The sequence below is a fragment of the Camelus bactrianus genome, chromosome 31 (assembly GCF_048773025.1).
Source record: "Camelus bactrianus isolate YW-2024 breed Bactrian camel chromosome 31, ASM4877302v1, whole genome shotgun sequence".
NCBI lineage: Eukaryota > Metazoa > Chordata > Mammalia > Artiodactyla > Camelidae > Camelus > Camelus bactrianus.
Genome location: NC_133569.1, coordinates 11,143,321 through 11,169,442, shown reverse-complemented (window position 1 = coordinate 11,169,442; position 26,122 = coordinate 11,143,321). Strand labels below are relative to the sequence as shown.

Genomic DNA, 26,122 nt, shown 5'->3' with positions numbered 1-26,122 from the left:
CAGTGCTTCTCGATGCTAGTCCTGGATTTCCTGTTCGATTCATTTCCACCAGGCTGTCCGGGGCATGTTTCAAGCTCCAAAGTTCTGGAGGAAGCTCATGCTCTTCCTGACTAATTGCACCATCTTTGCAGTTTCTCTGTTTTTCCATGGAAGTCATTGCCGTTCTTGCAGCCATGTGACCCGGCCTCAGGTGCCGCCTTTGTCCTCCACATCCGGGTTCTCCCCTCAAAGTGTTTCTCACTTCTCTTTGCTCCTTTCCAGTCCCTCAGCCGCTGTTCAGATTGGGTGTTTCTCACTGTCTGGTGCGGCCACTGCAGCCCGTTTTGCCTTTTCTCCTCCTCCTCCTTTCAACCTGCTTCCAGCGCCAGATTATCCTCCAAAAGAAGCATCCTGGGCCATTCTGCTCAAAATAATTCAGTGGTTCCCCCAGCTTACCAAAGATCAGCTTTCTACCCAGGGCCCCCCGTGTTTGCCATAGTCTTCTGTATCTGCTTGTACATTTCTGTATGTGATGCCTCACAGAAACCTCGGTCCCGGGTGCACAGCACACTTGCCCTCTCTGATCCCCTGAGTCCTCTTCACCCATTTTGTTTGCCTGAGTCTTCCTTTCCCTCCATCATTAAACTAACCATCCTTCATTGGGTACCGACTGTGAACCCAACTCTGTGTCAGGCTCAAAGTACAGCAGTGAACAAGACAGAAATGACCCCTGCCTGTACAAACCTTACAACCCAGTGGAGAAAACAAAAGAATAAATGAAATCTAGAAATCCCACTCCTGGGCATAGATCTGGAGAAAATTCTAATTAGAAAAGACACCTGCACCCCAATGTTCACAGCAGCACTATTTACAGTAGTCAAGACACGGAAACAACCTAAATGTCCATTGACAGATGACTGGATAAAGAGGTTGTGGTATATTTTACAATGGAATACTACTCAGCCATAAAAAAGAATGGGATTTTTGCCATGTGCAGCAACATGGAAGGACCTAGAGATTATCATACCAAGTGAATCAGACAAAGACAAGTTTTGTCACTTACATGATGTCACTTACATATAGACTCTTAAAGAAATGACACAAATGAACTTATTTACAAACCAGAAATAGACTCTCAGACATAGAAAACAAAGTTATGGTCACCAAAGGGGAAAGTAGGGAATGGATAAATTCGGAGTTTAGGATTTGCAGACACTCACTACTGTATATAAAACAGATAAATAACAGGGTCCCCCTGTAGAGCACAGGAACTGTATTCAATACCTTGTAATAACCTATCATGGAAGAATCTGAAGAAAAACACTCATGACTGAATCACTTTGCAATAAGCTGAAACTAATGCAACATTGTAAATCAACTCAACTTCAATCATTTAAGTTATTTACTTAATTTAAAAAGAATCCGCAGGCAGTCAGCTCGCCAGGCCATGCAAGAGGGACCGTGGTGAGGAAGGTGGGGACCCCAGACCCAGACTCCCTCGGGAAGAGGCGCACAGACAGGCTCTGGCTGTTGTTTATGACAGATAGCAGGGGCCGGGGCAGAGGACAGGAGGGTCTGCAGCCCAGAGAGCCGTCCTGCTCGGCCCCACCCGGCCTCTGCTCCCAGGCCTCCTTGTGCAGATGGGCGGTGCACTGTGCCAGCACAGACCCAAATTCTGACCCCGGTCCTGCTCACACGAGTGTGTAAATGACCACACTTTAACTCCCCCGGTCTTGCTAAGCGTCCACCTGGTACTCTGCGCAAACATTAACTCTGCACGAGAGATCACTCACTCAGTGGGTGTTTATTAAGTGTAAGACCCAAGTGCCCTTCTCGGCAATAAGGATGCGAGTGTGAGTGTGGTGGAAGTCCTGGCTCGTAAGGTCTAGTCAGGAAAGGCGGGCCGCCAGCGAAGTGAGTATGTAAACTGTGCACGATACTGTGGGGCGGGGGTGGTGAAGGTCAATCCTACAGAGAAAATAGATCAGAGAGGAGATAGTGTGGAGGGATTATAATTTTATTTATTTTTGTTCACTCTTTAACTCAACTCATGGATTAAGCAGCTTTGCAGGCCCCAGGGATGCGGCAGAGCAGCCTCCTCCATGGAGCTGCGTTCCAGGAGGCAGAGGGACAAGAAACAAGGTGAAAATCGAAAGACAGAGAGATGCCAGTGCAAAGAGGGAGTGATGGGGAAAAGGAGGGGTGTCCAGAGACTAGACAGGAGGCCACTGAGGAGCGACAGCTGGTTAGAGACGGGGGAGATGAGGAAGCAGGCGGTGGGGACACAGCGAGGGAGAGGATTCCAAGAAGCGAAGCTCACAGGCGCCCCCGTGGGACTGCCCGGCTGTGCTGGGGGAGGGAGGGGCAGCCGGGACATAGTGGGCTCTCACCAGGGCTCGGGCTGTCATTTGGAGTGATGCAGAGAGCCGGCTTGGAGCAGAGACGTGACCGGGTCAGACTTTGATTTGAACAGGGTGGCTCTGGTGCTGTGTGGAGAGCAATCTGAGGGGGGCTGGGGCAGAAGCTGGGGCGCCATGGGGAGGGGGCGGCTGCCACTCCAGGCACAGCATTGGGGCTTGGAGGAGCAGAGGGCTCTGGGTACGCCTTGGAGCAGGGCCCGTGGTGGGTCAGGGGTCCGGTGCCAGAGGGAGGGGAGCAGCTAGAAGCAGAGATCTGCTATTCCGGGGCTGGGGGGCACTCTGGGGAACCCAGGAGTTCCTGGGTTCGTGTGAGTTTAATGTAGGGTGATCCAGTGAGGTTTCCATGAAAGGAGTTGCCCAGTAGAGACTTGAAGGAGATGAAGAAAGAAGCTCGGGTGTTTGAGCAGCAGACGCAGTCAGGCGGGCTCAGCACAGCCAAGCCCGCTGTCGTCCTGAGGTCTTCTGCCTCCAGGGCCCGTGGCTGGCGCACACACGTCCTTACCTCCGGTAAGGCGGACCTCCGGTCCTGAGACTTATCCGTTGCTAAATGGTATTTGCTGAACGTATGAGAGAAAGGAAGAAACTTAACCAGTAACGGACTGCTCCAACCACCATCCCTTCCAAGGGGAGCTCCCGGCCAAGACGCTTGGGATCTGGGGGAGGGGCTGGAGGTCTGGGGGCGGTGGGTCTCCAAGGATGGTGCCCCCTGCAGCAGAATCAGCGGGGACGGTGGTAAAATGCGCCTTCCTGGACCCTTCCCCAGACCTCAGTCTGGGTTTCTAGGGGAGAAGCTGGGACCTCTCGGTTACAGACTCATCGAGGATCCTTCTGACGCTGAAATGTAAGAGCTACTGACGCTAAAGGAGATGACACGATGGACACTTTTCCCTGGAGCCGGGTCGTGTCCAGCCGTGAGGTGGGGAGTGACAGCCGCTCGGCGATTCTGTGATCACGCGTGCTCACCACCTAATCAAGTCGCCACGGTTGAGTTAGAACCTGGTGGTTCGCGTCCACACGCGTCGTCCCCACGGTGACAGCATCAGCAGGACGGGCCCCTTGCCGGACACCTCACAGCTGAGCTCTGCAGCTGGGGAAGAGACGGAGGGCACAGAAAGGCCAAGTCCCGTTACTCCCGGGGTTTTCACACTGTGACCACGAGCCCATCCCACTCTCGGCTATAATGGAGGAAAAGCACTTTCTCTTCACACTGTGTTGTAAGCAGGACTGAAAGTCACACGCTAACCTTGGACTCTGTATTTCGTGAGCCTTTATGGCCTGTCTTCCAAGGCCAGGAAACCATCAACCCCAGGAGGGCAGTGCTGGGTGGCTCATGGCTCCCCCCAGTGCCTTCGATGCCCGGCACGCAGTAGTCACTTAAAAGATAACTGGGGATGGACGAATGACCCCACTCCGCCTCCTGACGTGAAGGACCCAGCGTGCACACATCCTGTCTGCCGGCTGTCACTGTTTCCGTGGTTTCCTCCCACCAGGGGGCCACCCCCCAGATAAGTCCATGCAGTTTCCACTTACGATGTAACTTTCTGGTGACCCCATAAAGAATTGGCAGGAATTCTCGGAAAGGAAGATACAGTAATTGTTCTTGTGGGGATCGCGGAAGGATCCGTTTCACATTCTTCATCCTTCCAGATGGGCTTTTGTCCCCAGGGCGGTCATTCCAGAACCGTTCTCAGCCTTAAGTTTGCTCCAAGAAATAAAAATAGTGATTTAGGGCTCGATCGCTCCCACAAGAGACTCCCCTGTTTCAGGGGGCAGAGTGGGGAGGAGGCAGAGGAGAAGGCCACTGGGAAGCAGGGGGCTGCTGCCCACAGGGCCCTTCGGGTCAGTGAGACGCTGTCTGCCGGGTCTCTCTGGAGGGTGAGGGCGTGGAGGGCCGGGGGCCGGGCCGGAGATGGAACCGTCCGCGTGGTCAGGCAGCTCAGGACACTTTGAGCAGCCCCGGATGCTGGATGCCGGCACACTGAGGTTGGAGTGGGTGTGGGCCCATCCCACCCTTCTACCAGGATGGCCTTCAGATGCCAAGGCTCGTGTCCAGGGCTGCTTTGTGAGCTGGTTGGGGCACTGTACTCCTGAGGTTTGATTGTATTTCTTGAGCTTTTACTGGGCTAACATATGAATGCTTTCAGCAAATAGCTACGTGTCTGCCTCTGTGCTGGGTGCTGGAGATGCGGCCGTGAGCACGGGTGGGAAGGAAGGACCACTAATCAGTGGAATCTTGTTTTGCAGCCTCGGATTCCAGACCTGCTGGTCTGTTTCTCCCAGGCCTGTTGTTGTGTTCAAAGCGGGTGCTTTCACGGTCACTGGATCAGAGTGAATTCTTCAGGACGGCTCAGGGCAGCCCCTGTTCTAAGGATGTAATGACCTAACATGCGATTGAAAACCAGCCTGTCAGGCGCACACCAAGCTCACGGATTCCAGGTGAGCTGACGGGATGGGCCCTCCTGTGCAGAGTGATCAGAGTGGCCTGGCCCTTTGTCCCTGCTCTGCGGCCAGGGCCCCACCATGACCCGGCGGGACATCCGCCCTTGGCTCCCACCACGGATGGAGTGAGACCCAGTGCCGCCCCCCAGGGCGCCCGCCTGGGATCCGCTCCTGCTCCGAGTCCTGCCGGCTCCTCTAGACGCTTGTTCTGGCCTCAGAGTCGGCCTGGGACCTGCGCCGACCACGTGGCTGAGGGAGCCCGTTCTCATCCCGCTGGCTGGGGTCCTGCTCTCCAGAGCAGGTGCTGGGAGCGGCTCAGCTCATTGTTCGTTCGATGACAGATTGTTATGCATCTCCCCTGCCAGAATGTCAGTCCCTTGAGACTAGGAAAGGGGTGGCGTCGGTAAATACTCGTGGGGTGAATTAATATGCCCTCTTCCCTAGACACCTGCGGGCTCTCTGGGGCTTCGGCCACTCTTGCCAGGTTGCCAAGGGTCGGACAGCTCTTCTGAGATCCTACCCAGAAACGCGGTCTGGACACAGAGACCAGCACCCAGTCGTAATATTTTATTTAATATTCTTTTGTTAAATTGACTTGAAGGAAATCGGCCCCAGACCAGTAACTGGGAAGATTGCATGTGACCCATGTAATTGAGGGGGCCAGACAGCGGGCCAGGGAGATGCGGTCTCAGCGGCTGCCTCCTGGAAGAGCAGTGTCACCCAGGTCCCCTTTCCTGGGACGGAGGGCTGCGGCGGAGCCCGGGAGCTGCTGGCACCCGGACAACAAGTGTCACGGGCAGGCTGGTGGAGCATGGTGGAGGGACAGCCCGATGACATCGTGCTGAGACAGGATGCCGGCAGCGCTGGGTCCCCCTGCTGTGCGCGTAGTAGCTACACTGGCTCGAGTGACAGCCCCTCTGTTTAAAACTGACAAGGAGAAAACACAAGTTTGTTTTCTGTGCCACACATGACCCCAATGCTTGGCAGCTGGTTAAAATTCCTGTTTCCCTGGTCCAGATTTAGCGCCTGTGAGGATGCGGTGGATAGAAGTCTCTCCACCTCTGCCCTCCGGCTGCTGGCCCTGCTTGCGTTTCTTTTTGTACAGTCTTTCTCTTCTGTCCCTCTGACGCACAGCGTCAGTGACATGTCATTGTCCCTGATGCTCCGAGCTGGAAAGCGTTCGCTCTTCTGTAGCACAGAGACATGAAGGGCCCTTCTGCCTGAGTCCAGTCCTTTTAATGACTTAAGGCTGAAGAGTGTTTTTTCTCTGTGGAATGACCCTCAACAAAAAAGGATTGTCCACGACCAGGAATTTGAGAGCTTTCTAATCCTGCCAGAATGGGGAAATTCTACGTGAGTTTTACATCCGGAGAGAGTCTCTGACGGACACTGAGCTGAACGGTCCTGTCGCCGGCCCATGGGAAGAAGACTGACTGCACTGTGAGAGTGTTTTTCACACGAGTGACACCCCAGTGACAGCGCCCTTCCCCCCGCCCGGGAGAGTGGTCCAGCCCTGCTCTCACCCTCTCCCGCGTCTCTTCCTGATCCACATGGACAGCGACCAGCGGCTGAGCATCCCTGCTGGGCGGCTGTGGCCTCAGAGCCTCTCGCTCGTGCTGAGAAATTGCCTGGAGGGGAACTCAGGGCCACCTGGCTGCTCAGATGCTGCCGTCACCCCGCTCAGGGGTCAGCACCCCAGGCAGGGTGTGAACTTCTCTCACGCCCAACAAACCCCAGAGACACCCCTCCTACGGGTCGTAGGAAAGCTGTTTCTGACCCAAGGGTCACAAAATTACTGTGAATTTTAATTGGCTGCCAAGTCACTGCTAATTCATCCGACTTTGGCAGAAAAAAATTAAGTGTTAAAGAAATGAATTTAGCAGGAAGAATTTTCTTTTTTAACATGAGCACAGTCAATCCTCGGCAGCTGAAAGTCTCACAGAGGGGGTGGTTCTGAAACATGGGGGGTAGGGTGCGTTCATTTCCAGAACCTTCTGCTTGAGGAAGGGTCTGGAAAACTGCAGGATTCATTCTGGATTATCCATCTTTTTTGCTAACAGAGGGGTTATCTACTACTGCCCAAAACAGGCAAAAACAAATTCATGATGCAGTGAGACAAGGCAGAGGGACAGGGCACATAGGCCTGACACCCATTGCACATCCAATGAAACCAACACCAACCTGACCTGGGGCTGAGAAACTGAACCTCAGGTCCCTGACCTTGCTTCTATCCTGCAGTGTCCCTGACCTCCCCTCCTGTCCTGTGGGGTCCCAAACTTCCCTTCCCATCCTCCTGGGGTCCCCAGCCTCCCCTCTGTCCTGTGGGGCCCCCGATCTCCCCTCCTGTCCTCCTGGGGTACCTTCCCTCCCCTCCTGTTGTCCTGGGGTCCCTCCCCTCCTCTCCCATCCTCCTGGGGTCCCTCCCTCCCATCCTCCTGGGCTTCAGAGGAGCCATCTTTGTCCCTGCCCATTCCTCTCATTTCCTCCTTCCCCGGTTTTTCCCTGGCTTTCTCTTCTCATACTCACATTTTCTCTCTTTCTTTTCCTTGATGTCTATTACATATACACATTAGAATATGTTTAAAAATTCACAGTTGCATCATAAACGTCCACATATCTATCATGAAGTCGAGCATCCTTTCTGGGAATTTACGCTGTTTGACAGGTAATGTTGCTCTGTTCCCTCAACATACATTCCGGCCCCTGTACCCCTGTCTTCTTTTATTGTAGAGGTTAGAGAAAAAAATTCTCAGCTTTCCAGCCTCTGCAGTAGCGAGGTGGGGCCTGAGGAGTCCGGCTCCTGGTTGAAAACCTGCCTGCGGTTTCTCTGGCACAACAAGGCCATTTGAAAGGCTTTCCCTGGGAGACCTCGGGTGGGAGCCTCCCAGAGCTTGGTGCACGGCAGGGCTGCAGGCTCTCAGGGAGCCTGGTGCCTCAATTCCTAGGTCTCCTCCAGGGGGAACCTTGAAGACGCTTCCTCTCCAGGACTCAGCACTTCTGCATATCTGGCCCTTCTCCTGCACCTGGCCCCCTCCCTGCCCCATTCCCCAAGTCCTTAACTCCAGCCTCCTGAGTGTGGTAGGTGCTTTCTGCACATCGCCTTGCGCTGGTGTCATTGCACTGGGTGATTGGAGGCTTCACTGTTACTCCTTGTGGCTTTCTTCGGCTGCTCTTTAACCCCTGACTGCTCAGTGCTCTCTCCCAGCCCAGCTGAGCTCCTGGCAGCCATGCCACACAATCTGGGGCCATTAAATCTAAGAGGAAGTCAGCTGAACGGCTTATGAGAAAGCTTTTGCTTTCCCGCTCAAGCAGGGAGTTGGGCATGGGAGACAAACCGCATTCAGCCTTCATCCTGCCTGGATGACAGATGTGATGGCTGGAGAGGCAGCAGCCATTGTGTGAACATAACATGAGAAGCCAACTCCTTAAAGATGCTAAGAAGAAAGGAGGCGAAGGAGCCTGGGTTTTGATCACACAGTTGAGCCACTCAGGTGCCTCTGCTTGTGCTTCTTCTTGTGCAAAGGCCAGAAACGTCTACAGTGATTTGAAAACATACCCACAAACTCTTTGACTCTTTCCCCATCAAAAGGTAAGGTCTAATTCTCCTAATTCACCGCCTTTAGCTTGTTGCTCCTAATAGAATACAGCAAACAGGATGTGGAGGCCAGGCTGTAGGCATGTTATAGCTCCTCTCTCTCTGTCTCTGTGTGTTTTGTGTGTGTGTGTGTGTGTCTCTGTGTCTCTCTGTGTGTGTATGTCTCTCCCTGCCTCTCTGTCTCTGTCTCTCTCCCTCTCTGTGTCTGTATCTGTCTCTCGCCCGCTCTCTCTTTCTCACACACACACACACAGCTGACACAGAAGAAGTCCAGAGACACTGCAGCCTCCTTGCTAGAGAGACTGTTGCAGAAAAAACGTGTTATAGCTCAGCTGTGACAGCAACCTGGATCCAGGGGAGAAACCAAGCAGCACTCAAGAGAGTTGGAGAACTCAGGTTTATTACGCCAGCAGGCACAGAGGAGTTAACACTCCACGCTCTAAAACCCATACATAGCTTTACACAGGCTTTTATAGGCTGCCAGTTTACACTTAGCAACATCATATGCAAATAAGTTATAACAAAAGTTGACTAATTAGGAACAAACTTTGTAGAAATGGACCAATCAAGAGGGAGAGAAATAACCAATCAGGAGTGAGCTCCATGCAAATAAAGTACTACAAATGGACCAATCAGAAGTTAGGGAAATGGGCCAATCAGGAGGAAGAGAAATAACCAATCAGGAGTGAAGGAAATAACCAGTCAGAAGTGAGCTCAGGGAACCAATAGAATTTTAGGGGTAAGTAAGCCGGTTCAGAGGCAAAAAGTGAGATAGAGTCTGTGGGCCAGGGAACCAGATGGTGTTGGCAGGAGAGTAGTGGCCCTGCCTGGGGGTCCTGCGGGTCTTTTTATGGGGCTTCCCGCGTCAAGACCACAGGCTTCCCCAGAGCAGGATGCTGCAGCTGCTGACCGTCTAACGGCGCGGCGGGGCGGGGCGGGGGAGTCGGGGGCACGCACGGGCTGGGGAGAGACGGCGGAATGCTGAGCGCTGGGATTTGGATTACTCGGGATCTAGCATGAAGCACTCTCGTGGGACGGGGGAGAGCAATGAACGCTGCTAATCGGCTCGCTCAGCGTCCTCCGTGACTGCAGGGTGCGGGCTCAGCTAGAAGGCAGAGTTGGTGATCTCTTTATTATGCATGAACCTATTTTTCTGACTCACGTGGGCATCTGTGACCGGTTGGCCCGATGCCCGGACGTCCAGGGCGATGGCGCAGCGCGGGGTCTGGCTCTGCTCTCTCCTGTGCAGTGGGCTCCACCCCTTTTGGGACGCGGTGGCACCAGGTCTGGAAACACCAGTGAAATTATTTCATCATGGAATATTAAACCTTGTATCAGGTATTCATCTGTGTTTCCAGAATTGGGTGGCCACCCTGCAGACGTGCTTTGGGAGCCTCTTTACCAAAACACAGCAACTCCAGCTTTCAGCCCATCCGCCGCCGCTGAGACGTGCCCGCCCCACGTGGGTGGGCTCCCAGGGACGCTGTTGTGTGACCGGCCCGCTGGCCTTGTTGGCTGAGCAGGAGGTGGACACTGGGTTCGTGTAGGATACTTCTCAGTGTCCTGTAGACAAGGATGAATCCGCTGTCACAAGGGGGACACGATCGACAAGCGCCTCCAGGCTGGCGCTAACAGCAGCACTGCCAGAGACACAGGGCGGCGCGTCCGTCCTGGCCAGCAGGCAGACTCCTCCTTCTGCTCCAAAGCTGGCCTTTTTTCTAATAGAAAAGCACTTCCCTGCGATACTGAGAAGAATCAGCTCGTTGAAACATGATTTCAAATCCACACACCCCAGCTGGTCTTCACTAAATGAAAAGCTGTCCTCCGGTGCCACAAGGATGTCGTCATCGGCTGTCCTTTGCCAAAACCAGCACCACCGAGTGTAAGCACGCAGGACGGCTTCCCCCCGCTGGCTCTGGGTACAGAGCCCCCCGACGGCTTTTTATCTGATGTTGTTCCTGGCATTTTCCGTGGCGAGCAGAAGGGGGCAAAACGTGGCTTCTGACTTCCTGTACCTTATTAATGTCCTTTCTTGTTTATAGCTGGTAACTTCATAAAGCTGGGCGAAAAGTAGGAAAAAACGGCAAAAGACTTTAAATCTAAACATTTAAGGAAAGAATGATGGAAAGAGAGAGATTCACAAGAAGAAGAGATTGGGGAGCAGGCGGATGAGCGAGTTCCCTCAGGGTGAGAGAGACCACTTACCCTGGAGCCGAGCCCGCCCCCTAGAATAGAGCAGGAAGCGGAGGGAGCCTGTGGGGCTGATGGAGCCAGGGAACGATGGATTGAAAGGATTTGACGAAACGAAGGCCGGAAAACTGGATTGCCCACTGCGAATGGGACCCGGATCTGCTTCTGTCGAATGTGAAGTATTAAACCTTCCTGGCTGTGTTGGCTCCGTTTGGAATCTGATGCAGCCTCTGGGTATAAAGACCAAAATTCTAAACGCTCGTCGTGTGCCACCGTTAGTGCTCATAATCTATTATAGTTTATTGTGTTTAATAAGGATTGTGTAATACATAACTATAACCGAATTATAGCTCATCCTGTAATCTGTTTTGAACACAGATGTAAGCCGCAACCCTGCCCCCCACCGTATATCTGGGGGGGTCCTTGCACCTCCAGGTAAGTCCTCTCTGAGTGACTACCTCGTGGTCTGACGTTCTGACTCGGGGCCGGCCGCTCGAAAGTCAACTCCTGAGAGGCAAGTGTTGGTGGAAAGGAAAGTTGCTTTTAATCAGAATGCTGGCCATCTGGGGAGAAGGCAGACGTGTGTCCCCAGAAACCGTCCCGAAGGGTCTGCTTGACCATGAAGGGTTTTAAAGGGAAAATGGGAGGCAACCTCAGGTAATCGTGGAGATGGGGGTCAGGCCCGTCGCCACCCCCCACCACATGCAGACTTGTCGACGTCTTGTAATCTTTCCTCAGATGCCCTTTCGTTCATGCAGTCTGTCCGCAAGACCACGAAGGGGAAGCGTAGAAGCGACGTGGTCATCTGTTAAGTACGTACTCTCCATTCCTTCTTCTTTGATCCATGGAAAGAACCAACAGATGAGGCAAGGTATTGTGTGATCAAAGGGCCTGAGAGGTGTGTTTGTGCCCAGCTGAGCAGAGCATGGGGGTGCCTGGTTTAAATGTGGTGACAATGTTGCTGAAGCGACAAGACTGCTGAGGGCGGTTTTCCGCAAAGAGCTGCTGCCACTAATGTCTGCTCTATGGGCCCCCAGGTCTGCGAGGACGGCAGTGGGGGAAGCACCTCTGACCTGGTCTCCAGTGTGGTGCCAGCCCCATCTCGGCCCCGGGAGCCACTGCCACCCCTTCAGTCACCGCCTCTGCGGGGAGAGGCTGAGCTGCACGCCCGCCCCCATCTTCCATCCGCAGAAAGACAGCTTCCTTCGTCTTATTAACGGTAACGCATCCCAGCACTCCATGAACTACAGACCTCATCCTGAAGCAGTCACGTTGCTTATCTGAATGAAAGACTGTTTCCTCCCCCTAATGAATGTGAACAGGGCCCCAGAGCCGTGGGCGAAATGTGGGAGTCCCGCTGGACTGCGCAGGGCGACCGTAGACAGATGACACGGTGACTCTTTTCTCGGGAATCTCCCGTGATCAGTGTGACAGGCGGGCACAGAGGTGGGACTCAGGAGATTTTGGTTTAATTATTCTGCCCGGAGCAGCAGAATACTTTGTTCTTTGCCAGCACCACCGCACGCTGATGCTTAAAGAGGCTTGAAAACGGGACCCTACCCGTGCTTCTCAACCTGTGGCAAACACAGCCTCCCTCATTTTACTTTATTTCTTATTAATTTGTTTTTATGGAAGCATAGTTGATTTACAGCATTGTGTTAGTTCCCGGTGTGCAGTATACTGATTCAATTACACATAGATAAATATTCTTTTTCAGATTCTTTTCCATTATAGGCCATTACAAGATATTGAATATAGGTCCCTGTGCTGCACAGCAGGACCTTGTTTTTTTATCTATTTTGTATGTAGTAGTTTGTATCTGCTAATCTCAAACTCCCAATTTATCCCTCCCCACCTTTCCTCCTTTGGTAACCATAAGTCTGTTTTCTGTGTCTGTGAGTCTGTTTCTGTTTTGTAAATAAGCTCATTTACGTCTTCTTGTTTTTTAGATTCCACATATGAGTGCTGTCCCATATTTGGCCTTCTCTGAGTTACTTCACTGAGTGTGATCCTCTCTGAGTCCATCCCTGTTGCTGCAAATGGCATGATTTCATTCTTTTTTATCAGCTGCCTTCATTTTGCGGGCGGGAAACAGAGACCTAGACAGACGATTGCTCTCAGCAGGCACTCTGAAGGCTCGCACCTCATCACAACTGATAGACCTTCATGTCTCTCCCTCCTCGACTGCTCTGATCATTGTATTTGAAAATCCACCATAAAGGGGAGAAATTCTCAGGAGGCTTTGAAGAAGGGGCCAACATCTTTAAGTTACAGTGAGGAGTGCATGCGTATGTGTGTATGTGCATGTGTGGACGTGAGTTTGAGGTCTGCATGGTTCGGGGTTTGGAGACCTAGGCTTGCAAAGACGGAGGCAGGGAGCATCCATTGCAGGTGCTGGCCCCAGTCAGGTGCCCTGCAAGCTGCAGGCACGTGAGCTGAGCGGCAGAGAGGGGAGCTGGAGGGGGATGGAAGAAAAATCACCTAGAACACAGCTCTGCCTTCCAAGATGCGCTCGGAATATAATCTTTTCAAAGTTAAGGAAAAAGCCTGGCTCCTGGCTGATACAGGGCCCCTGTCTGAGTCCAGCCATTGCCCAGAGTGGCAGTTGAGAGCAAACTTTTCGTTTGGGGGTTTACCGCCAGGAAGCCCTCTGAGACCACAAGGAGGGTCCATGTGTGCCCCTTTGCACTTTCTAAAAAACTAAATTGAGTCCCTTTGAAATCTGTAGATATGAGTCTGCTGAACTCCCCACAGGAAGAACTGAAAATTCTCAGGATTCTGGTTATTTATAGCCCGCTTTCCGTGCCTGCAGCACCAGGTTATCAGCGCTTCCCCGACGGGTGCTGGGTCCTGGACGACGTGCCTTACACTGTTTCTGCACGACTCAGCCACGTGACATCACCAGACTTTGCAGAATCCCCCAAAGTTCAGAGGAGAAAGGGAGGGAGCACCAAAATAACCAGGGAGAGTTCCTGGAATCAAGCTGTCAGTAAGAGTTGATCGTTTTAAGGGAATCCACTTAATTCCCTTAAATCATTTTGACTAACTCACTAGCTAGTTCAGCAAAGCAAGCAGCTTAACCCATTGACGATCGAATTGATTAACTGCTTTTGTTTGCGTTTCTTGTTTTTGTTTTTGTTTTTGACATAGTGTAGGCACAGCTCAAGTTAAGCAAACCCGACCATCTTTTCAATGCTTCCGGAATAGAAGCAAAAATGATTTACGAATGTGACAGTCCATGTGGAAAACAGAGCTTCATTAAAGAATTAGGTGGGATTAAATGGGTTAAGCTCACCAGAAAAAAGTTAAAATAAAAGGCTATTCTTGCCAGGGAATGAAGTCTCTGCAGAAGTGGTGTGGAGGGTCCCTCAGGGCCTCGGAACAATTAGCTCGCAGAAAATTAGAGGCAGCCTCGGTGCTTCTGGGGATTGAGACGTAACAGGTGTCTCCCGTCCCCCGGGAACCCGGTCACCCCTCCAGCCTCTCCGTTGCGGGATGCTTGCCCCTGCAGGCTGAACCCAAACCCTTGGGAGTTAAAGACTTCATGTCAGAGAGAATCTGAGTAATTGGATTCTTGGAAGACATCACCTTTGTAAGATTCTGCTCCAGATGTAATTCCTGAGGTGTTTTCTGTCAACAAAAAAAAAATCCTAAAATAAACTCCCTTCTCCTGACTGAGGAAAGGCAGGAAGGAAGGGGCTGGAGTTGAGGGAGGGGAGACACCTCACTGTCCCTTTTCCTGCGTCGTGCTCGGGACAGAGAGAGCCGGTGAGCAGGCCTTGAGGGCAGCTCCGGGGAAGAGGGAGGCGTGACGGTCCAGGGAGGAGCGGTGTCTCTGCGTCTGGAGGAAGTGGGGGTGAGGGGGGCGGGCCAGGTGGGAGAGCGATGCTCTCCCCGGACCTGCCCGTGTTAGGCCGGTGGGCATCCTGGGCCTGACAGAGGGTGGCCTGACGAGGGCACAGGGGGTGCGGAGTGTGCAGAGCTGGGAGGGAGGACCTGGGGGGCGACAGCCTCCCCACAAGGAGACGGTTCATTCCTCATCCGGGTCGAACACCAGACGTATCCTGGAGCGAGGTTCAGAGCGTGGTCTGCTGGACCAGCTGGTATGACGATTTGTCGTAGGGCGAGCCCCATCTTTGGGGAAATTGTCTCCATAAGCCCCCAGGAGGACCAGAGCCAGGGCCCGGTTGCAGAGGCCGAGCGGGCCGCCTTGTCTCCAGAGGACCAGGCCGGGGCTTCGGGAGAGGCTAGAATGGACCCCACGTGGGGGAGCGGATTTTGTTTTCTTTCTTGGAAATCAGTGAAGGTGGTCCCCAGGTGTGGGACCGGGAGGGCGTGGTTGTGGGGTCAGAAGGCAGGGGGTCCTCTGAGCTGGGAGGCCGAGGTCCGGCCCCCGCAGGACCCCTGAGGCCGGCCTGGTGCCCAGCTTCAGGATGGAGTAGAGCCGGGCATGGAGCGGGTGTGCCTGTTCCATCTTTTATTTCACTGGGACCCGACATCAGCTACACTGCGGAGAAAGCGCCCCACAGGCCCAGTTTCCACGCGTGGTATTTCGGGTTTTCACACGTGGCTAGAGACCACTCACAGCCTCCGGCCTCCCCAGGAGAGAGAACTTTGCAGGATAGAAGCCAGCTTCCTGGGTGACCTTCAGTCCCCAGTGTGCATCCTCTTGAAGGGAGGTTGGGCATCGCCATCAGAGTGGGCACACCTACCCTCGGTAACTTCGCTCCAGGCCTCCCTTAGAAGTGCCTGTGCAGTCAAGGGAGTGCAGGGAGGTTGTTCTGAAGCACGATTTACAGTCACAGAGACTCAGAAACAAGCTGGCTGTCCACAAGTGGAGTTAAAGTCGCGTGGAAAGGTCTCCAAGGTACTGACAACTGATTTTTTTTAATCTGGATGTAAAATTCACATAACAGAACATCAACCATCAGCCGTTTAAAAGCGCCCAGTTCAGTGGCGCCCAGGACACTTGCTGTGCCGTCCGCCAGCTGGTCTAGGTACAGATGGACGCTGCCATCACTGTGGAAGGAAACGCCTTCCCAGTCACAGTCCCTCCCACCACCTGAGAAATGACTTAAATGTCAGCGCAGTACGTGTAGGATTATCCCACGGATGTATAAACCTACCCCACCCCCACCCCTGCCGCCCCAAGCTCTGTCCCGTGAGCCCAGGGCACACAGAGTCATGGTGACCACTCCATGGTTCAGGTCCCACCCCGGCTGGCCGTTCATCTCTGCGCCCCTGTTCCCAGGGTCGGGAAGGGGGAGACAGTGGTCCCTGCAGAGAGGGAGGAACGTCTACTTCTGTGCTATTTGATTTATTTATTTTCTTGGCCACAATCGTGAGCAAATATTCTGCTTCCCCCTCAGGGAGCAGGTGTGCTGAGCACACATCCCAGATTAATGGCTGCCCCATCCCGGGCTCACTGATTCTTCACGCAGAGGCTGTCGGGCGATGCGGGGTCTTGGGCAAACACCCTGACAGTCAGTCCTTTCAGCCTCCTCGTGGGCACAGCAGAAAGGTGGGCCTTAGTAGCAACCAGATTCCGACTATCAAGGCCCATGTGAATATCTGTTTTTGAATGACATCGAAATCAAGGCCCAGGAGGCAATGTGAGAGCAAGACAAGGGTGTCTGCAGAGCTGGGAGACCCACGGGGGAGGGAGGGGAAGGAGGGAGGGACGGGAGGGGGAGGGGGAGGAGAGAGGGAGGAGGAAGGAGGAGAGGAGGAAGGGGAAAGAGGGAGGGGGAGGGAGGGGGAGGGAGGGGAGGAGGGGGAGGGAAGAATGAAGAAAAGAAGAAAGAGACCAGGATAGGGTAAATGGGGACAAAGAAGAAAGGTTGGTGAGGGCGTGCAAAGAGCGGGCAGCGGCGGGGAGACCAGCTTGGGCTTCAGCTCTAAACAGTCCAAGTTCAAACAGAGTGAGTGTAAGGCATTTCAGCCAACAATTAGAAAGAGGAAATTAGGACACTGTGTGTCCCTGTTTCTATGGGGTCCTACTGGCCGTGCCCTCATCTGGGGCTCCTTCTGTGTCCCCATGCAGCCAGCACGGCGGTCCATCCCCATGTCCCTGCAGAGACCCTGAACCACAGCCCCCAGGGAACCTCAGCTTTATTTCTGCATCTGAGCCAGCCCTGAGCAGACCCGGCTGCTGGCCGTCTGTCCAGTTTGGGAAGATTTATTGGGTGTGGAGATGGGAAACAGAGAGCTCTTGTCCAAGCTCCCGATCAGGAGAGGGGGCACCGCAGGCCTTGCAGGACGAGAGGCCAGGATCGCACTGGCACTGCCGTTTCAAAGGGAATATTTTACACCTCAAACGCGGCAGAGCCACCGGAAAACGAGGTCGCTACACTGCATCTCGCGAGCACGGATTTGCACATATTTAAAGAATGTTTTGTAGGCTTCTGTGGCTTTAGTGAAGTGATTCAAAAGGGTTACGCAGGGCTTGGCGTCTTCAAAATGACGGTTCTGCTTCTGATAACTCCCCCGAAAAATTAAATGTGTTGTGAAGGATAAATTACAGCTTGATGTGAGTTGTCTCGTTAAAATGTCATTCCTCTTCCCCAGCAACCTCCTTCCCGTCTCATTAACCCAGCTGACTGGGTCTCTCCAGACAATTATGATGGTGATTTACCACCTTTCTGCTCAGTTGTTCCTGGGAGCTGGGGCGGGGTTGGGAGGGCGGTCCCCTGGTCCACATCTGGTGGAGGGACCGTCAAGTCGCAGCTGCAGCGTTAAACGCAGCAGGCGACGGCAGAGCCAGGAAAGCGTTTGCACTGCTGTTACGCGCGGAGATATAAAACAAGATTTATTTGCCACAATCTGACAGAGAAAATTGAGTCCTGGGAGTCGATGTCCCAGAAGACCTTTCAAGTCAGCCAGGAGTTACCGCGGGACGTGACTCACGGCAGAAGAGGAAGGAATCGGAGGAGAAAAAAACAGCTTTGACAGTTTCTGTGGCCACCGTCAGGATAAAGGGGTGGACCGGTTTGTACAACATGTCTCCCCGGTCCGCTGCTCCGAACAGTTGGATACCTTGGGGTCTTATATTGATGCATGATTCAATTTTTTGCCTTTTTTAAAGATGCACAGATTTGATGCCAGGTAAACAAAACCACCCAGTGGCTCTTTCTTTTTCCCGGAAGGTTTAATCCTAATAAATGATTTCAAATAACTGGGATGGTTCTTCTACAGTTTCACATTTTATTTCTTTGATTTTCTGAAAATTACTACTGAAATTTGAATTTGACGACACAGCCCTTCCCCAGCTGATACTTTAAAATTAGAGCGGAAATTAGAAGTTTCCCCTCAATTCCATTTACTTGGGTGTTGGTTCAGCAGCCAGTGTGTGTCGCCGTTTTCCTGTGCGTCTGGCGTTGCTGTGCTACGTTCAGAGAGATGCTTGTTACTCTCAGCTGGTGCAGCTTGTTCCCACAATACTTCAAGTCTATACATGTTTACAAACTACCAGAGACTGCAGGTAAAGCTTAAAAAAAAAAAAAGTGAAGGTTCATGAATATACGAGGACTTTGCAGAATCAGAGGAGCCCTTTCGCTGCAGGGCTAACTTCTGGGCTTTGAAGAAGCCAGGATCTGAGCCCAGGACGCCAGGGGAGGGAAACCGCACTCCTCCAGGGTCCTCTATGCTCCGCCCAAGATGCTCCCACACCTGCTTCCGCCACTTGGCTGAGAGTGATTTTATTTCGAAAAGTTCTAGCCATCCGGACTCCCTGTTTTGCTCTTGAGATTTTTGTCCCTAATCTACGGCCACTCCCAGGAATAACCAGATGACAACTTTGAGAGGGAAAACTTCTGACAGCTTTACTGCCCGCTCCAGGCAGAAATGAGGGGTGGCCATGGTGCCGAGGGTAGCGGGCACTTAAGTCACCGCCTTGTCTACAGCAACCGAGTGCCTCCCTCCCCTGGAAGAGTTTGTGCAGAATTTTGTGAGCATCTCTTGTCTGCTTGCTGTGAGGTTGTACAACTTATTTTTCTGGAAAAAGCGCATACGGCTTTCGTGTAACTTGCTTAATAGTCACCGTGTGGTAATTTCATCTTTGTTTTCTCAAGAGAGGTGGGAAAAAATGATTGTGTGGCAGATGTCAGAGTCCTTCGTTGCCCCATCAAGGGTAACTGGATTGAGAATTTCTCAAAACAATGGCATTGACTTAACAATTCCCATCTGCACTCTGTTTACATTTTATCTTATTTTTTGACCCATTGCTCTGCTTGAACCAGACTCTCAAGTTCGTTTCTAACTAAAATTCTGAAGATGTTTTCATTGTCAAGTCCGGAGGAGATGTGTTGACAGATTGTTCTCTGCTTCCTCCTCTGCACCCCGAACTCGCCCCCCAAACTCCCCCCCCCCTTTCTGTGGTTGTGCCACCTCGACTTTAATAAGGCAAAGTTTCTGTCCAGCTTAACCCGAATGAGAAATTGTAAGGAAGATGACTGTAGAGTCCATTCAGGAAAAATATCCAGAGAGTCAGTCAATTGTCTCTTTTTCTTTTTATTACGACTGATTTTTTAAGAAGCTTTTATTTTGAAATCATTGTAGGTTCACAGAAAGTACGGAAACTAACACAGAGGCTCCCATGCCCTCCTCCCCCATGTTACCCCGACGGTGACACCTCAGGGAGCCACAGCCCAGCGCCAAGCCGGTGGGCGCTTCATGCGCTGGGAGCCTTACTTGGTTTCCGCCAGTTTGCACAGGCGCTGGTGCACGTGTGTGTGTGTCTACATGTGAGAATGGCCTTTTCACTCAGCCCAGCGTCCTGGGGTCCATCCCATGGAAGTTCCAGAGTCTGGTAACCGCTCACTCTCAGAAAGACGTGTGGGTTGCTTCCAGGTGTTCGCAATTACAAATTGAGCTGCTGTGAACATAGGTTTTTGTGTACGTATTTGGCCACGTCCGGAGATGTCACTGGTTGTCACAACTGGGGGTGTGTGTGCTACCGGCATCCAGCCCAGCACTCTGCGATGCCTGGGGTGGACTGGTACGGGGAGTTACCCCGCCATAACGTCAGCACCACGGTGGAGAATCCCGTCTTGGGGACGGGTCTCCGCAAAGCCCTAGTCCCCTGCGTGCACGCACATGGCCTGCAGCCTGCGTGACGTCATCCCGCAGACAGCATCCTTGTGGCTCGGTCGTAGGAAAGGACAGCGTGAATGGTCCTGCTGTATGGTCAGCTGGGGCTGCCGGGACAGGATCCCACAGATTTGGGGGCTTAAACCACAGAAATGTATTTCCTCGGAGTTCTGGAGCCTAGGGGCATGAGATCCAGGTGCCTTCCCTGGGCTTGGGGACGGCGGCCTCCTCTCTGTGTCACACGGCCTTTCCACCCTGTGTGCCCAGGGGAGGGAGGGAGAGACTGACAGGAGGCTGGCGTCTCTCCTTCTTCTAAAAGGACGCCAGTCCTGTGGGATGAGGGCCACACCCTTGCTGTAGACTGAAGTCTGTCCCCTCCACATTCATGTGGAGAAATCCCAACCCCCCGAGGGATGTTGTGAGGAGGGGCCTCTGGAGATGCTCAGGTCTGGAGAGCAGAGCCCCTGGGGGTGGGATTAGTGCCCTGACACAAGAGACGACAGACAGCCTCCTGCCCCCACGACTGTCTGTGAACTGGAAGTGGATTCTCAGCGGACACTGAATCTGCCTGGATCTCGCTGGCCTACAGAGCTGTGAGAAACACCTCTCTGTGGTTTACAAGACAACTGGTCTGCGATGTTCTCTTGCCGCGGCCCCCACGGACTCCGGCAGCTCTGGTGGCCTGTTTTCACCCTGGTTACCTCCCAAAAGGCCCTGCTCCGAAGACAGCCCCGTGGAAGGCCAGGGCGTCAGCATCTGAACCCAGGGACACAGTTCAGTCCATGCGCCCCTCCACGTTGGAGGCCGGTTCGAGTTCAGAGTTGTGTGTCTGCGAGGTAAGTGCCCAGGGTGGTCCCTGACGCCTGCGGATGAGGGACCACAGGCCGGGACCATTCAAAGAGGTCCGCAGTCACATGGCGCAACCCGGAAATGCAGGAGGCGTGACTTAAGCCCATTGCGGGTGTGGATGCACAGGGTGGAGTCTGCCTGTCCCGGAGCACGTGGAGTCCCCGCGAGTCAGGGCTGCCAGCCGGAGTCCACCAGGGAGGGGGAGCGAGCCACAGACCTGTCAGCCTGAGAAGCGGGGACCAGGCAGGGAAGCTCAGGGGAGTCTGGGAAACTAGGCAGGTGAGCTGAGTCTCCAGCCCGAGGGCGGAGGAAGAAACAGCCTCCAGGCGGAGGGGTCAGAGGACTGAGGCCGGCCTCGGAGCTCCTTCTGGGACACTGAGCTCCGTTCGTGTGGCCTGGCCCTGGGGGCTTAATCTTAAGTATCCAGAGCTGGCCTTACACCATCAGAAAACTCGGAGCAGATTAAAGAAAAACGAATTTCATGAAACTTCAGACATTATACTGTCTCGTGGTACTTCTGGGTGAAACGGCTGAGCTAAGTGATCTCATGGAGGAGAAATACCAACTCTGTCTTCAGTAATGACCTCCTCCATCCATTACAGGGAACTCTGAGACTAGGATTTATATCCTCCAGGTAGAAACAAAGCTGCCTCTTCGTTGACCCCGCAGCACACTGATGGGTGGTAGCTATAGTTAAGCACTTTGTCACATTTCTTCGTCTTTATTCTTTCACTTTATGAACATGTGTCCTCAGAGGAGACTTCTCTGGGCTCAGACCCCCAACACTGGGTCCAAGCCCCCCCTCCCCAGCAGCCTGGACTCCCCTTTGCATGCCTTCCCACTGTTGCAATGAAATAGCAATTGCATGATTCGTGGTTTAATGCCCGTCTTCCTTGCCAGAGTGTTTCCCCAGTGAAAGCAGCCACCAGGTCTGTTTTAACCATAGCTACATCTAACTCTGGTTCTGGCCCACAGCAATAAATTCTTTTTAAGTGAGTTATTTCACTCCCTTGTTTATTCCTCCATTAGCTAATACCCCTAGTGTTCACGAGCCCTAGGAATTGTGCTACTGACAGGGAAACCAAACTCAATGTGATCGTGTCTGCAAAGAGCTCACAGCTGAGTGCAGAGGGTTCTTCGCCCGAGCAGGTGAAACTTCCCCTCGAGAGCCTGATGAGAGAAGCGGTCCCTCTCCCCGGGAACTACTCATTTTAAACGGAGGCAAGATTTCATATGTGGCTTGTGATGGACACAGACCCCTGCAAGTCTATTCACTGTCTTCCTAAAGTTCCCTGAATTCCGAGGTCGGGATCCCTCCAGGCAGCACAGACTTAAAGACACATGCAGGTTAAGGAGAGGGATGAAGGAGGATGTCAGCGGGCCCCGCTGTGTCATGACAGGCGTCCCGTGAGAGATGCTTGAGCCACGTGGTCACCAGAAGTGTGAGCACCGGGGTGGTGCCGACGGCGTCTGGGAAAGCAAGGAGGTGGGGGGCGGACGTGTCTCCATGAAGCTGCGGCACCTTGTCCGCTAGGAAGGCGTGATGGGCAGAGCAGGCGGGCGAGGGGACAGGAGGCTGCGCGGCGGCCGGGTCGGGGGGAGGGGGGGGGGGGACTCGGCTCTGCCCTGCGCTGGGAGGAGCTGCTGCACAGAGAGCCTCGCTCGCGGAGGGAGAGGTCGGGCTCGACTTCCGACGGCGCCCTCTGGCGGGGGCGCGGGGACAGGCTGGAGGGCGTACGGGTCGTTCCGGCCCGGGGCCTGGACGCAGGTCCGGCTGCGGGGCCCAGGAGAGGGCTCAAGCTCAGCGGGGCTTCGGACCGGCTGGTGGCGGAGGGCGTGCGGGAGGGGGAGCAACTCAAGTGTTTGCCCAGAGCGGCAGTGTCCACGGGCGCAGGGTCACACGTCTCCGGGGCGACTGCAGTTCAGCACAAGTGCCCGCAGGACGCACTCCTTTCCCTCAGAAATAAGATAAGCCTTTGCGAGTGATGCAAGCACACTCCTTGCAGCTTGGATGACGCGGCAGATTGGACAGAAGAATGTCAAGAGAAAACCAGCTCGGCTTTTAATCACGAAAGTCGTATCTGCGGCCTCGCCGAGGCCGCCCGCTGACCCTCCTCCCTGACAGCGCGCGGGCTGAGCCGGGAGCCAGGCTGTGCGCGCGCGTCCGGCGCTGCCGGTCCCGCCGCTGCTGACGGCCTGGGAGAAGCTGGGGAGCGGCTGGTTGGAGACGCTTAGTGCAGTGTTGTCATGTAAAGAGGGCTCCCCCAGATATCAAGTCGTTAACTATGAATTTCTTACAAATAAACTTACATAGCTTAGGAATCTCGGGTACTATAAATCTTGACTTACAGTAAAAATACCCATGAAAGAAACCCACTTACAATCAGCTACAGTTTCAAGCTTCATATTCCGGACAGTGGGCTTTCAATGAATTTTTTAAATAACAGCTTTATTGAGATGTAACTCACACACGATATAATTCACCCGTGTGAAGTGTGCGCAGTACTTCCAATTAATTTTTACTTACTTTAAAAAACTATTTTTTTCTAAAATTCTTTTTGCAATGAAAAGGCATTCCTTTTGTAACAAGAGGAAATAATGCAAATTATGTATATTTTAAAAATGTGTAAAATAGTCATTATACACAAGGAATTTTCTCGGGTGTCTCCAATTATTGGAGTCAAGAGAATATACATTCTTATGTTGGTTTAAAGCATAAAATATGGTCAGTATGTTATTACAAAAGTGACAAGTGGGGTGATGACAACAGTCTAGATGAAGGTGTCTCATCCTGGTGGCTTTCTTCCCTGTCCAGCTGCGGAAGGAGACCCGGTTTAATTTACAGACCCTCACTCCCCGGAGGGGAGGGTAGAGTGCGTGCCTAGCATGCACGAGGTCCAGGGTTCAATCCCCAGCACCTCCTCTAAAAAAATAAACAAACCTAATTACCTACCCCACCCCTGCCAAAATAAAATAATTTTTAAAAATACATCCTGAACCTCACTCTACTCTCAAGGGGTCAGGGAGGACCTTTCCCTGCCGCAGCCCTCCCGGCCGATGGTGGATATGCTGCATGAGCCCCTCCCCTGGGACAGAGGAGGCATTGCACTAAGAGGCGGAGGAACTGTCCTGGGGTTTCAGTTGAAGCAGGTGGCAAAAGAAAAGCTCCCACTCCCATGAGTGTGTACACGCACTGAGGAACACTGGAAGGCTTTGAGAATTTGGTTGTCACCTCACATCCTATGTTCGTAATCTTTGTGGTAGATGCAATAGATCTAAAAACTGTGATTTTTGCTAAAACAATGCGGAGAAGAAATATGACCCTTTTCCTACTGAAACTGACAGAAATCTTTACGAGGAAGGAACTTTTCTGGTTTGCCCTACGGTGCTGGATGCCAGGGATATGAGCGGCATTTAGACGGACCCATAGATTGGTAACTTGTCTAAAACAGGTTTTCTAAGATTGCACATGTGTGTATAGAGGCAGAGTGGCTTAGACAATGTGGTCTAACCCATCTGATGTCACTACTAAAGCGTGTTCTTAAATTCAGCTTTTATCTTGTGATTTCTGGGGCTGCAGTCCCTTCCTATTTAATGCCTGCATCTGGTTTTAAAGTCTCTGTAATCCAGCACCATCCCAACTTTCCTGCAATCAGGCATATCTCATCATTGTTTCAAATATACAAAGACCCAATCTCGCACCTGTTTGCTTGTATTGTTTAAATTCCTATTGCGTTCCCTTCTGTTGAAGTCCGTTTTGGTGTTGTGTCCTCTAGATGCTATAAAACAGCCTTACAATGTTTTTTCATGAGGAGTAAAGCCCACTCTAATGCTCAGTGCGACTTTTATGAGGGTCCAGGAGGAGGAATCAGAACTCAGACCTCTTTGTGGTACAACCAGTATACTCATTTCTTATAGAATTACTACATGTAATTAATCGTTTCCTTATTTGCTTTGGCCACTAGGAAACTCGGAATCATATATACATCTCTTCTTTAGTACTAAACAGATTCTTATAACATAGCTTGATTTTTATAACTTGTCCACTGACCCTATGCCATTGTTCTTGCCTGGACGGGTGAGGGTGGTGCCCTTTGCCTTTTAAAATTTACCCACTTTTTTTTTTAAGAGATCACACATTTGTTAATCTGACAGTCCCTGTGGGTCAGGAATCCTCGTGTGTCGCTTGGTTTCTGTGTGTGTCTGGTGCTGAATTCTCATCCAAGGATTGGGTCCTCTTCCAATCTCACTGTTGGCAGAAACCACTTCCTTGCCTCTGTGGAACTGGAGTCCTTGTTCTCTTGCTGATTCTAAGCTGGGGCTTGCTCTCAGCCTCCAATTAGCTGTTCACAGCGTAGCTGTCGGCTTTCTTCCTTGAGGCCAGCAGGAACACAGCTCAGACCCTGGGTCCCCCTCATGCCTCAACGTCTTTGACTTCCTTCTCTGCCACCAGAGAAAATGCCCTGCCTTAATGGCATCGCCTGATTAGAATAGGCTCATCCGGATAATCTATGCATTTTAAAATTAATTGAATTGGGATTTAGTTACATCTTCAAATTCCTCCAGTGGTTCCTAGGTGATTGTTGGATTGAATAGCTGGGCTGGAGGAGGAGGGTCATCTCTAGGATTCCGCTAATCACAACCCCCAGTAGGAGGACGGTCCAGCAGGGGAAGGGAACCAGGAGGGTCTCTGTACACAGCCATGGGGTGATATCCAAGATTTATTATTATCCTGAAAAGAGCAAGGTGTGGAACAATATTTAAATAGTGTCCAAACTTTGTATAACAAAGAGGGTGAAGCAGGAAAGACATGTGCATTTTCCAGTATTTTTTAAAAGAAAGACTGGAAGGATAAATAAATAATTAACCAAAATGACATTTTATAGGGATGGGAAGAGAACAGGAAACAGAGACAAGGGTGAAAGCTATGCTTCACTGAACATATCTACTTTCTTGTTTATACTTAGGAACCATGCAAATGTTTTATATAATTAAAAGACAAAAGCAAATAAAAAGCATAAAGCAATTTCTAAAAATTAAAAACAACCTGGTATAACTTCTCAGAGTAGAAATATTTAAAGTGCTCTTAAGTCACAGTATTTTGACAGTATTGCTATCTACTTTAGGGACAAAAACAACTCCATTTAGAAACCTTAAACTGCATTCTTGTTGTCAATGTTATTACATGTATTGCTGGCATTGTTTTTTCCCCAATTTTAGAAATCGTGGTAAAATACACATAGAATTTACTATCCTAATCAATTTTCCTTTTTTTAAAAAAAAATTGCAGTATAGTCAGTTTACAGTGTTGCGTGAATTCTCTGTTGTGTCAATTTCTGGTGTATAGCTAATCTTAACCATTTTTAAGCCTGCAGCTCAGGAGAATTAACACTCCTATCGTAAAATCCATCATCACCATGCCTCTCTTGAATACTTCTTCTCTTGCAAAACTGAAACATTAGCCCCTTTAAACTCTGCATTCGTCCTCCTCCTCAGCCTCTGGCAATCACCATTCCATTTTGTCTGTATTAAGTCTGTATGACCGACCACTCTGAGTACCTCA

The 26,122-nt window shown here is 51.9% G+C and overlaps 1 long non-coding RNA gene across 8 annotated transcripts; it reads left to right on the top strand.

Annotated features, from left to right (window-relative positions):
- Positions 1–2,029: 2,029 nt before the first annotated feature.
- Positions 2,030–13,958, top strand: LOC105073354 (uncharacterized). 8 transcript variants are annotated; one of them, XR_012503402.1, is made up of 4 exons: positions 2,030–2,431; positions 4,644–10,897; positions 11,002–11,842; positions 12,573–13,958. It is a non-coding gene; the product is annotated as an uncharacterized LOC105073354 (long non-coding RNA). The 8 variants fall into 8 exon arrangements; XR_012503403.1 differs by having other exon boundaries at positions 4,644–11,494; positions 11,661–11,842; XR_012503401.1 differs by having other exon boundaries at positions 2,031–2,431; positions 4,644–4,835; positions 6,176–11,842.
- Positions 13,959–26,122: the final 12,164 nt, after the last annotated feature.